Genomic DNA, 11,625 nt, shown 5'->3' with positions numbered 1-11,625 from the left:
TGCAAAGGTCACCTGATCACTCAATATTGTCTCCCCATCATCAGCTATGGCTAAATTCTCCCACTCCAGAGACTCTCTCCAGAGGCTAAATGTTTTCATCCAGTTTTCCACCAGAATGGAAGAAAGGCAGTTACTTGGCTGTTTGGAGTGAGGAAGGAGCTAACAGAATTTAAATTTCTTCTTAAATAGACTTTTAAGCAATCATTCTGATTTTAGTTGCATCCTTACCCCCTCTTCACTCCCAGTTCCTAAACCCTTATGAGGCGGAGAGGGGAGGGGAGTTTCTGCTGAATAAAATAGTTGGTGCTCAACTTTTTCTACAGATGACTGCTTAGATATAGTATCACTTATCTATCTGATTTCCAGTTTTCAATTCTCTTTATCTTTATAGATTATGTCTTCTTAAAAATCCCTTTACTGTCTTATTAGTGAGATCTCAGAAGGGCACAAGAGTAAATGCATGTGCTCCCCCATCTATTATGTGGAGGTCCCACAATTATATTTTTCATGTTGAAGCACTCATCGGTATTCTCCAATAAGAGAATCCCCAAAACAGTGCATCTATACTGAATTCAAGGTAAAATGTCTGCATTCTGTTGACTTTTTCATGGCCAGTTTGCAGGTGTATGTTACTAAATGAGTTTTGATATCAGGAGTGGTTTGGCTATTTTTGTTTTGTTTTGTTTTGTTTTTTTTCTCTTAAAAAAACGACTGACTACAATGATGAGCTGATTTGGATCCCACATAATCTGCAGGATGCAGTATGATAGGAGCCAGAAAAAAAAATTTTTTTTAAACCTAAACCCAAGAGAAAACAAGAATCTAAACATAATCTGCTAAAAATAAAATAGCAGTGTGGACTAATTGACTAACTGAAATTCTCTGAGAACAGAATTCAGAGCTCTCCAGCTGACCAGTTCCTCAAGCAACTGGAAAAATGATGTTAACTCAGTGTCACTGGCTGCGATCTCTCTCTAGAAATCTAATTTTCACTGTTGTTCTTTGAAATATGGTGACTCTGGAGGGGACCTGGATTCTGCTCTGGATTTCCATCCCATGCACAGATGCTGCTCTCAACGCCAACTGGAGCATCATTTGCATAAAAAAATCTGCTTTGAAAGCAGAGAGGGGATGTAGCCGCACTTCCCAAGTACAGTGGGTGCCCGCTATGATTCTTTCACACTTCAGCCTCAAGTCTCACATGAAGGCAGCCATTCCATTCCGTCACTGAGGAGAATTTCTAATATCACGTTGAAAGCAGGATTAAAGATACATTTGCGTTGAAGTTGTGCAAATAAATGCAGCCCCGAGTAACTGAAACCTGAGCCTAGAGTGACGTGACTCTTCCATTTTAATACCTAAGGGAATTACTTGTGTGGTCATGGCAACAGTGTCACCTTCAGTGGTTCTCCTAAAGAAAATCTTGCAGAGACATGATCAGAATACATGAAGAGTTGGCACTGATGTGATGAGCCAGTGGTCAAAGTATTTCATGTCTTACTGTGGGTACTTTTTAACTTTGGAGAAATTACACAAATAATATTGAGCTTAGAAGAACTAGAGTATTCAAGTAGCTAAAGAGAACTACCGTAGGTTCTCCATCCAGATAGAAGCACTGCCTTGCAGTGATTTTTCTATGCTTATATACCCAACTCTGTTAGAGAGGGAGAGCAAAATATGTTTTTGAGACAAAGAATGAAAGGGTTTCCTCTTCATAGACCTTCACTGAAAGAATTATGAAGAACTATCAGTCAAGAAAGAAATTAAGTCCAGAGTGGAATGTGAGAAAAAAAATTATGAAAAAAAAGGTAGTCTTGTTTATAGAGGTAAGTATATACTGTAAATACTTACTGTGGACAAAGTGGGGATAAAAACAAATAAAAAAAACCAACCCTAACAAGGGGGCATAGAAAATAACTTTGACTGTGTTCAGTTAAATGTGTATTAAATGCTTAAGAGCAAACATAAATGAATAGAAATGGAATGTAAAACTTCCAGACTACTAGAGAAAAAAGTTAGTAGAGAAAACATCAATTCACTAGAAGTCAGTGTCTTAGTCTGCTCAGGCTGCCATCACATAGACTGGATGGCTTAAACAACAAAAATTTATTTTCTCTTAGTTCTTGGAAGTCCAAAATCAAGCTCCTAGCCTATTCAATTCCTAGTAAGGGCTCTCTTCCTGGATTGCTGATGGCCACCTTCTTGCTAATGCCTCAGATGGAGGAGAGAGAAAGCAGGCTCTCCGGTGTCTCTTCTTATAAAGGCACTAATCGAATCATGAGGAGCCCATCCTGGTGACCTCATCTAAATCTCATTACCCTTAAAGGCCCTACCCCCAAATACCATCACACTGGGGATTAGGGCTTCAACATATGAATTTTGGGAGAACACAAACATTCAGCCTAAATTGTCAGTAAAGGAAGACACGGAAACTAAACAAACAAAACAAAAAACATAGTATATTTAAAAAACCACAAAATTCAATGATAGAAGTATCAGAATGTGATTTATTCATTTGATGCATAGTATCTAGTAGTAAAAAATGAATGAAATTATCTTCATCTATATCTATCAATAAAAATAGATCTCAAAAACCAAATGTTGAGTGAAAAAACAGGGTGATAAGTAAACTATGGCTTAATTTGTATAAAAGTTAAGCACAGGAAACCATAACCTATGTTTTCTACAGGGATATTTAGCAGATATATAGATATTCGGGAAATGTATAAAAATCACAGAATCAAGGGTGCCTGGGTGACTCAGTCATTTAAGTGTCCAACTCTTGATTTTGGCTCAGGTCATGATCTCAGAGTCGTGAGATGGAGCCCCAGGTAGGGAGAGGGAGAGCAAAATATGTTTTTGAGAAAAAGTATGTAGGGCTCCACACTGAGGATGGAGCCTGCTTAAGATTTTCTCTCTCCTTCTCCCTCTGCCCTTCCCTGTACCTGCTCCCCAACCCTGCTCAAAAACAAAAACACCAAACAAACAAAAAACACAGAATCATGGATCAGAAGAACAGGCACCAGTTTCAGGAGAATGGAAAAAAACAAAACAAAACCAAAAGCCAGAGAAGGGGGCTGAGGAGGAGTACAAAGGAATTTGGTACTGAAAAAAAATTTCTTTTATCTGAAAAATGTTTTAAACACCTGTATGGCAAGCCAAATGTTAAGTGTTGAAGATGATACAATGAGCAGAAACAGACAGGTTTCCTGTCCTCCCAGAACTAATGGTCTGAAGGGAAGGCAGATGTTAATCAAATAATTATTCTTTTTTTTTTTTTTTTTTTTAATTTTTTTTTTTTTTTTTTAAAGATTTTATTTATTTGCGAGAGAGAGAATGAGAGACAGAGAGCATGAGAGGGAGGAGGGTCAGAGGGAGAAGCAGACTCCCCGCTGAGCAGGGAGCCCGATGCGGGACTCGATCCCGGGACTCCAGGATCATGACCTGAGCTGAAGGCAGTCGCTTAACCAACTGAGCCACCCAGGCGCCCAAATAATTATTCTTAAAGACATAAATTTTAACTGTGGTAAATTCAAGGAGGGCAGTGGGGGAGTGCAGGAGTGGGGAGGAAGGTAGCACTTTAAATGGAGAGGTCACCATATGCAAAACCTTGGCAGTGGATGTAGACATATATAAGGCAGTAGGGCTATGGCTGGGGAAGGGGTACAAGAAGGCGGTTGGACAAGAAGAGAGGGCCAGATTATTTAGGTCTTCCAGGCTGCTTGAAGGGCTTGGTCTTTACCTTCAAAGAGGCAGAAAGCCATTGAAAGGTTTTATTTGGCAGGGGGAGATTAGTCAGAGTTGCAGTATGAGAAGATTGCTCTTGATTATTTGTAGAGGGAGGACACAGGAGCAAGAGAAGATATGTGGGAGTTATTGTAGTGTCGGGTGAGACTGGGACTGTGAGGAAAAGGAGGAGGTGGAGGTGAAATACATTCCACCAGAATCAAGAGATTTTTAGAAGAATATTCAAAAGGACTGGCTGATAGATTGGCCATGAGAAGTGAGGCAGAAAGAGGTGCAAAGATGAGTCCTTGCATCCCTGTGTGGACTTTTGCCATTTCAGAGAGATGAGAATAAGGCCAGGTTTGGAGGTGAAGATTTTGAGTTTGCTTTTTGGACAAGTTGAATTTAAAGTGCCTTTGAGATCCAAGTAGAAATTCAAGAAGGTAGTTGAATATAAATGTTTGAAATATAAAGGTAGGAATCAATCCCTGGGGACATGGGTAAAGTAACTTAGGGAGACACTGTGGCATGGGAAGATGGCCCAAGTCATTGTCCTGACAAGTTTCGTTATGGCTGGTAAGAGGAAGATGAACCTGCCAAGGATACGGAAAAGCAACAAGTTGGAGGAAAACCAAGAATAGAGCTAGGAAAGAAGGTATTTCAACAAGAGGCAGTCATCAGTTGTGATGCAGATTGAAAAAGGCTCTCTGGACGAGGCACCATGTACGTCATCAGAGACCTTCACAAGAGCTCTGTCGGTGGGGTGAAGTGACAGGTTGGAGCGGGCTGAGAAGTGAGTGGGCACTAAGGAAAAGGAGGCAGCCCTTTTGAGGGGTCTGACTATGGAAAAGAGAAAGAGAACAATAACTCCAGTGGAATGTTGGGTTGAGGCAGAGTGGTTTCTAGTGGAAAGACTTAAATTTGCACTTTTGCAGGGAGTTTCAGTCTCTGGCTTATCTTTTCTTTTTGAAGTTGGCAGGGGCAAGTCATGAAGGACAAAGAAGAGTTGGAGAGAACAGTAGGAGTAATTGTTCAAAAACTTAAAGCAGAAAGTTTAAAATGGCTACTGGTTACTAGATACGTGCTCTATATAGGAACTATACTAGTCTTTAGCCTTAAATGTATTGTCTCCTTACATAGGGGTACAAATGATTTCTCCTACCTTATAAGGTCTTCATTTAATTCAGTTTAGTTTTTTCTCCATAGGAGCTCAGTCTCTAGTTCAAATTCCACACTGCACTTGAAGCTGGAGTTTGTGAAGGGATGGCCAAGTCCTGTATGTAACGTCTGAAACCACCTAGAGCCATTCTTGGGAACATGCTGGGTGGTGTGGTCTAGTGGAGCAGGAAAAGCTTGCAGAAGTGCATGGGACAATATTGACAATGCAGCAGGGCCACCTCTGTCTGCCTGAAGTGGCCTTGGAGAAAGGGACAGGACCACAAAGGAAATTGGCGGCTCCCCCATCCTGGTCCCTCCCACCACACACACACTCCATCTAAATGTTGACTTACTTGGTCCAATCCTAAGAAGTAAAGTACTGAGAGGGAAGGAGGAGCGTTTGTGTTTATTCCTCATTCACTAATGATATTGTCAGAGGCTCTGCGTGCGATGCTTGACTTCTTTGTATCCTGGTTTCCTGTCTGTGACCCCAATGCCTGGTTCCTGTGGGGATGTGACAGACAGCATGACAAGAGAGGATCTCTTGGGTACCTAAGTCCTCACCCCTAGAGTTCAGTTTCTTCATCTGTGAAACAAGGTTTGGACTAGAAGTTCTCAGGTTCCACCCAGCTCTATCCTTCTGTGTTCTCTAAAGGGGGATGAGGTAAAAAGGGAATGGCGGAAGGGAACTTTGAACTAGACCAGATAACGTGACTGCCTCTTCCAGAAAAGGCATAGTGCTGGTGCAAGCAGCATCTATGAGGTGTGCCTCAGTTCTCCTTCCAAGCTTTTTTCCCCCAGGGGTTTCCTGGGGCCTCTCAATAAGGTTCTCAACTGACCTGAAATATTCACAACTTCAAGCCTAGGGAGGCAATTTTATAACACCTTAAAAAAGGGGTCCACAAATCCAAGGAAATGTTCACTGACTGCAAACAAACGTTTCCATTGCATAATTACCTCCTAAAAAGTCCATTTCCTCGTCTCATGCCAATGTTGCTATTTGTGCTGAGTGGAAGGGCATTTCCGCTTCCCCTACCGTAAAAGCTGTATTTCTTCCAATATTAAGGTTAATGAGGGCTGGGGCCCTGTAATCTACATGAGTAGGTTAATTCTCATGTGTCCTAGATAGTCGAGAGAGAAAGAGATTTAGAACTTCGGCTGAAGGGGATGCACAGACTGCCTGCTGTGGATGCGTGCAAAGAAGCAAGGAAGAACACCTCGTAAAAGGGACTCTGTGCCTCAGCTCCTCCATCTATGAGATAGAGATGCCGAACGTGACCCCATCCTCCCCTGTGCATGAATGAGAGGTGCCAGTTCATAGGTATGTGCTTCAAGGTTGATTATATTATAGTAACAAATATTCTGTCAAAAACTGGGGCGCCCGGGTGGCTCAGTAGGTTAAGGATCTGACTCTTGATTTCGGCTCAGGTCATGATCTCAGGGTCCCGGGACTGAGCCCCTGGTCTGGCTTCACCCAGCGGGGAGTCTGCTTGAGAATTCTGTCTCCCTCTGCCCTTCCCCCCTACTCACTCTCACTCCCTCTTTCAAATAAATAAATAAGTCTTAAAAAAAAATCCCTGACTCTCCCCCTTAGGGTAGGCAGGGTTTTAAGAAATATTTTGTCAAAAATTAACAGAGCTGCCATGACATTGCTGGTGGGACACCAATCTTGAATATATTTTCAGAAATAGAGATGTGGTTTGAGTTGATCACATATCCTGTTGTCAGAGGCATGGATGGATTTGCAAGAAGCCCTGAGAACCTGTCTTCATAGACAAAGTGGAAAGCTCAAAGTTGAAAGTTACAAAACATTACAAATGAATGAGGCTATTTCTACCCTTTCATTCAAAATGATAATACATTTTGTCCAAAGGCAAAAGAATGTGACTTGTACATAGCTTTCTCCCCCACTTGGCTACTATTGATATTGTTGTGATGAAAAAGGGGAGGGCAGGGAGGGCAAGAAAGCAAAAGAGATGAACCAGGGACTTCTGTTTGTTGCCCTCACAAAAAAGTTCTCACTGTTACTGTCAAATATTTAGATGCTTCAATTTTCTAAAAAATTAAAGTTGAGAAATAGAATGATTTGGGATTCATTCTTTCTGACACTGTCTGGCTCTGTGCTAGACATGCTGTGCTAGAAAATCATGTTTTTAAAAAAAGTTTAGTAATAGAGACAAAAGAAATAAGTAAGCTAACAATTTAAATTATGATTAGTATGAAATTCAAGAACAGACAAAACTAATCTATAGTACTATATGTTGGCTAACTGAACATAAAAAATAAAAAACCTAATCTAGAGTGCTAGAAAGGATTGCCTGGGATTGAGGTGGAGAGGATTGAATTTGGAGGAACAGGAGGGAATTTGAGAGGGGATAGAATGTGTGCTATGTTTTGATTGGGGTGGTGGTTACTGGGTATACACATTTGTCAAAACTCATTGAATTGCTTGCTTAAAATGGACATGTGTTACTGTATATAAACTACACCTCAATAAAGTTAAAACAAAAGATGATATAATATGTGATACAAAGGAAGTGAACCAAGGGTGGCAATGAAGCAAGAGTCTAACTTAAATGAATGTTTCTAGAAGTCTTCTGTGTGCAGAGGAGGTTTTTGGCCGTGATGAGGAAAGAGGTCTATGCAGAAGGAATCCCATGAGCAAAGGCCCTGATGGTTTCCCTTATTTTTCTTGCAACAGGGGGACTTTATTAAGACAAGGTCATAATTTTACTCTTCCCCGGAGAGAAGGAATATGCAGCTGGATCATCTCATCAGTCCTTCTAGATGTGAGCACACAGGAATAAGAGCTAAAGGGTATGAGATTTCTTTTTAAGATGATGAAAATGTTCTAAAATTGACTGTGGTGATGGCTGCATCTGTCTATGAATATGCTAAAAACTAATTAAATTGTATACTCTAAATGACTGAATTGTATGGGATGTGAATTATATCTTAAAGCTTTTGTTTAAAAAAATAAGATAATCCAATTCAATGATGAGGCAGGATTGGTTGCAAACTCTGGACACAAAATAAAGCAAAGTAACCTGGATGAGACCCTTCATTTTTACTTCCTGAGCATGCTGCCCACATGTGGAACCAACAAGATGTAACTTCCGATAGATCTTCTACTTGATTCATATGCCAAAGAAAAACAACCTCCCCCCGCAAAGTGAATAAAATTACCCAATACCAGACTTCCGTTTCTGATAGTGTGGCACTTTGGACACCTTGAACTACTGTCCCACGTGAAATAACAAAAATCCTGGGTTACGGTGATTATTTTAAATGTATTATTCAGCTGGCATACAGTCGCCTCAGAGCCCTAGAGCCAAGTGAAATCCTGGGGGGGTCAGGGTCGGAAGCTGGTGCTAACTGTTAGAATAAGCTAGGTTATGCAGTGGTAACAGACAAGCTCATGGTCAACTTGACAGCGTATTTCTCACTTAAGACGCTTTGTGTCTGCAGGGGGCGCTACTCACTCTAATCCTGTGGGAACCCAGGCTGATGGAGGTTTCAATTCAACATGTGAGTATTACAGTAGATTTTTAATTCCTTGTATCATGCTGCTTTCTCTTAAGAGTTTGGGTATATATTTTATATCTTATATCCTATTAAGATTTATATTTGGAGTAAACACTCGTCAAGTTCTTCCTGCTGAAACTCTCATCCCTACCAACCTATGGTTTTCTTTTTAAAAACTGGAATCCTCATACTGTATTTCCGTGACGAAGCTCCCTTTTATGTATTAAAATCAAACCAGCTATTATAACACAATGGCATTGACACTCCAGAGTAGTGGGTGTAAAAGAGAATGTGGCTACTCTTTACTGTAAGATTTGAACAGATTTAAAATAAGTTGCTTCAACTTGAGAGGGGGCTCAATGTGCTTGAAAAGTGGGAATTCAGGAAGCCAATTTGGATTTTTTTTAAAAGGCCCTGTAATGTAGGCCATGGTGATTATTATTATTATTATTATTTTTAGATTTTATTTATTTGAGAGAGAGACTGAGATAGAGAGAGCATGAGAGGGGGGAGGGTCAGAGGGAGAAGCAGACTCCCCGCCGAGCAGGGAGCCCGATGCGGGACTCGATCCCGGGACTCCAGGATCATGACCTGAGCCGAAGGCAGTCGCTTAGCCAACTGAGCCACCCAGGTGCCCTAGGCCATGGTGATCATTAATTGAACTCTTTGAACCCTGTGCCCTGAAGTCATGAAGTTATTTAGGTCCATCTCTCCTTTGGCAGATGAAGGAGAGTATAGCTTTACGTTCTCAGCCTTTGGAGCATGTGCTCCCTGAATTCTCTAGTTGCTCTTGGACTGTTGAGTCGCTCAGCAAGTATCTCTGCTCACTAGCCCATTCTGGATCCAAATGCCAGAGTTCACTTTCTTTAAATATTATCATTTCTCAGGAAACACCTCAGCAGAAAACACATATTCTCTCACATCAAATCCAAATTTCTACACTGGTCTTTCAGTTCTTATGTGTGCACGCACACTCACACATGTGTGTATAATGTATAATACATATTACATATACTATATATAAAGAAGTATATGTAAGTGTAAAAATGTTAATAACAATGATTATAGAGCACCAGTGAAGGTCCTACTCTGTGTCAAGGCCCGAGCGTAGTATCAACTTCAGCCCATTTCATCTTCACAGCAACTTTGTAGGGCCGTTCTATCATCGTTTGTATTTATTAGGGAAGAACACTGCCCTCCCGTGTTTCCAAAGCCCATGCCCTAGTCCTCATCCTACTGGATCCCAATCTACCTGACTGCTGCCTCCCCACGCAGACTCTCTGCTCCTGTCAGGTCTCCCCACTACTTTCATGTCTCCCACACCACTCTCTGCTCATTCAGTCTCCCTCCCTTTCTCCCAAACCCTTAACACTTTTCAAGACTCAGGGCAAATCCCATCTTTGGATCCAGTGTAGGACTGGAGCTGCATTTGAATTACCTTGAAATTTTCATTTCCTTGAAAACACATAGTCCATTCAAGCCAGCAGTCTGGGTAGCTTCAGTGGTTCCTTCATTTTCTTGCCTGCCCCATCCAACCCACAGCACATCCTGTCATTGCTGCTTATGAAACCCATCTTTTTTTTTTTCTTAAGATTTTATTTATTTATTTGACACAGAGAGAGGGAGAGAGCGCACCAGTAGGCATAGCGGTAGGCAGAGGGAGAGGGAGAAGCAGAGTTACTGCTGAGCAGAGAGCCCGATGCGGGGCTCGATCCCAGGATCCTGGGATCATGACCTGAGCCGAAGACAGACGCTTAACCAACTGAGCCACCCAGGCGCCCCGGCATGATTTAAGTTAGCCCCTCTGTTCTGAGGTTCAGAGAGGTTAAGTTATTTACTTAAAAGATGCTCAACTAGTCAGTGACAAAACCAGGATTTGAACTTAATCTTTTTGATTGAAAGCTCATGCAACATCAAACCTTCAGGTTAGTATGATATAATAATAACAAAAAATGATATACAGAAAACTGTTGTTAAATTATGGGTATGTTCTCTAGTGGGAAAATATGTTCTAACTTTCCCCTAGGAACATAGATTAGGTAACTGACATGTTAATTAACATGGTCTCTTCTCTAGAGGAATGTAAGTAAAGGTTAAGTGTCATCAAGATATGAGTGGTAGAGAGAGTGTCCCTGGTAGCCAGCATTGGGTGGTAGACCCTGGAAAAGAAGTTCACAAGGTAGATCCTAGAGTTAAAGGTGTCTTGGGAAAATTTCACTATTGTGCCTAAGTCAGATTTGCTTTTGAACTTCCTACATAATGCCTGCTCTCTCAAATCCTACCCTACGTGATGCCTACCCTGTCATTATCCAGTAGTATTTCCAAAGTTCTTCAAGTGAACATGTTGACCCAAGGCCTTGCTTACACTTCACTGCAGAGTCCATTTCTCATCTACTACTAATGCCATATTGTAATTCAGCTTTATTGCAACCTTCCCGTGGGTCTGTTTTCTTTCTGTCTCCCCTCCCCAACCCTGATTCCCATGGAAGCTGTCGTGAAACAATGCTGAGCCATAAGCAAACAACACTGCTGGGAGTCCTGCAGACCACCCCTGCTTAGCTCTCACCTGACTCAGCTCTCCTTTGCAGGGGACAGGGCCCAGAAGCCAGATGACTGAGAGAGCTGTTCTTGAACTGAAGCTCTTTATCTGCCGGGTCAGTCTTGCTCGTATCCATTCATTACACACAGAGCTGATGACTGAACTGCTTCTACCATTGGGCTCACCAGTGACCAAAAGTATACTTTTGTAATCTCTCCAAGAGCTTTTATCCTGTAGCTTCCTAATGGGAGTTTGGTTGCCATAACAACAGCCAAGCTCTGCTAGAAGGAGAAATTCCTTGTATAATGAGCCCCCAAGACCTTGTGAAAATAAAGGAAATCTCATTTAAAATGGAGCTGGAAAGCCCTGAAGGGGGAGCTCTCATGCATGTACCACTCTGCAGCCTGTGTAACCAGGGGAAGAAGGAAGATTAAGAATTACTCCAGCAAGGGAGGACATTTTTCACATAGGAATTTTGTCTCTTGCTTTTAAGAGAAGGAAGGAAGATCCCTCCCTGCCCCAGCAGCATCGCATTAACCCCCACAGGCAGCCAGTGAGAAACCACAACCTCCAACTCTTGTTCTTCTCCAATAAACTTTTGTTTTAAGCAATCCTCCCCAATTTCCTCCTAAAACCCAAAAAAGCTGACCTTCCCTTTGTCCCTTTGGACTGGCTGG

Source organism: Mirounga angustirostris, unplaced genomic scaffold, assembly GCF_029215605.1.
Source record: "Mirounga angustirostris isolate CCGP_5_RB_7025 unplaced genomic scaffold, mMirAng1.0.hap1 SCAF_9, whole genome shotgun sequence".
Classification (NCBI taxonomy): Eukaryota; Metazoa; Chordata; class Mammalia; order Carnivora; family Phocidae; genus Mirounga; species Mirounga angustirostris.
This window is presented reverse-complemented; position numbering follows the sequence as displayed.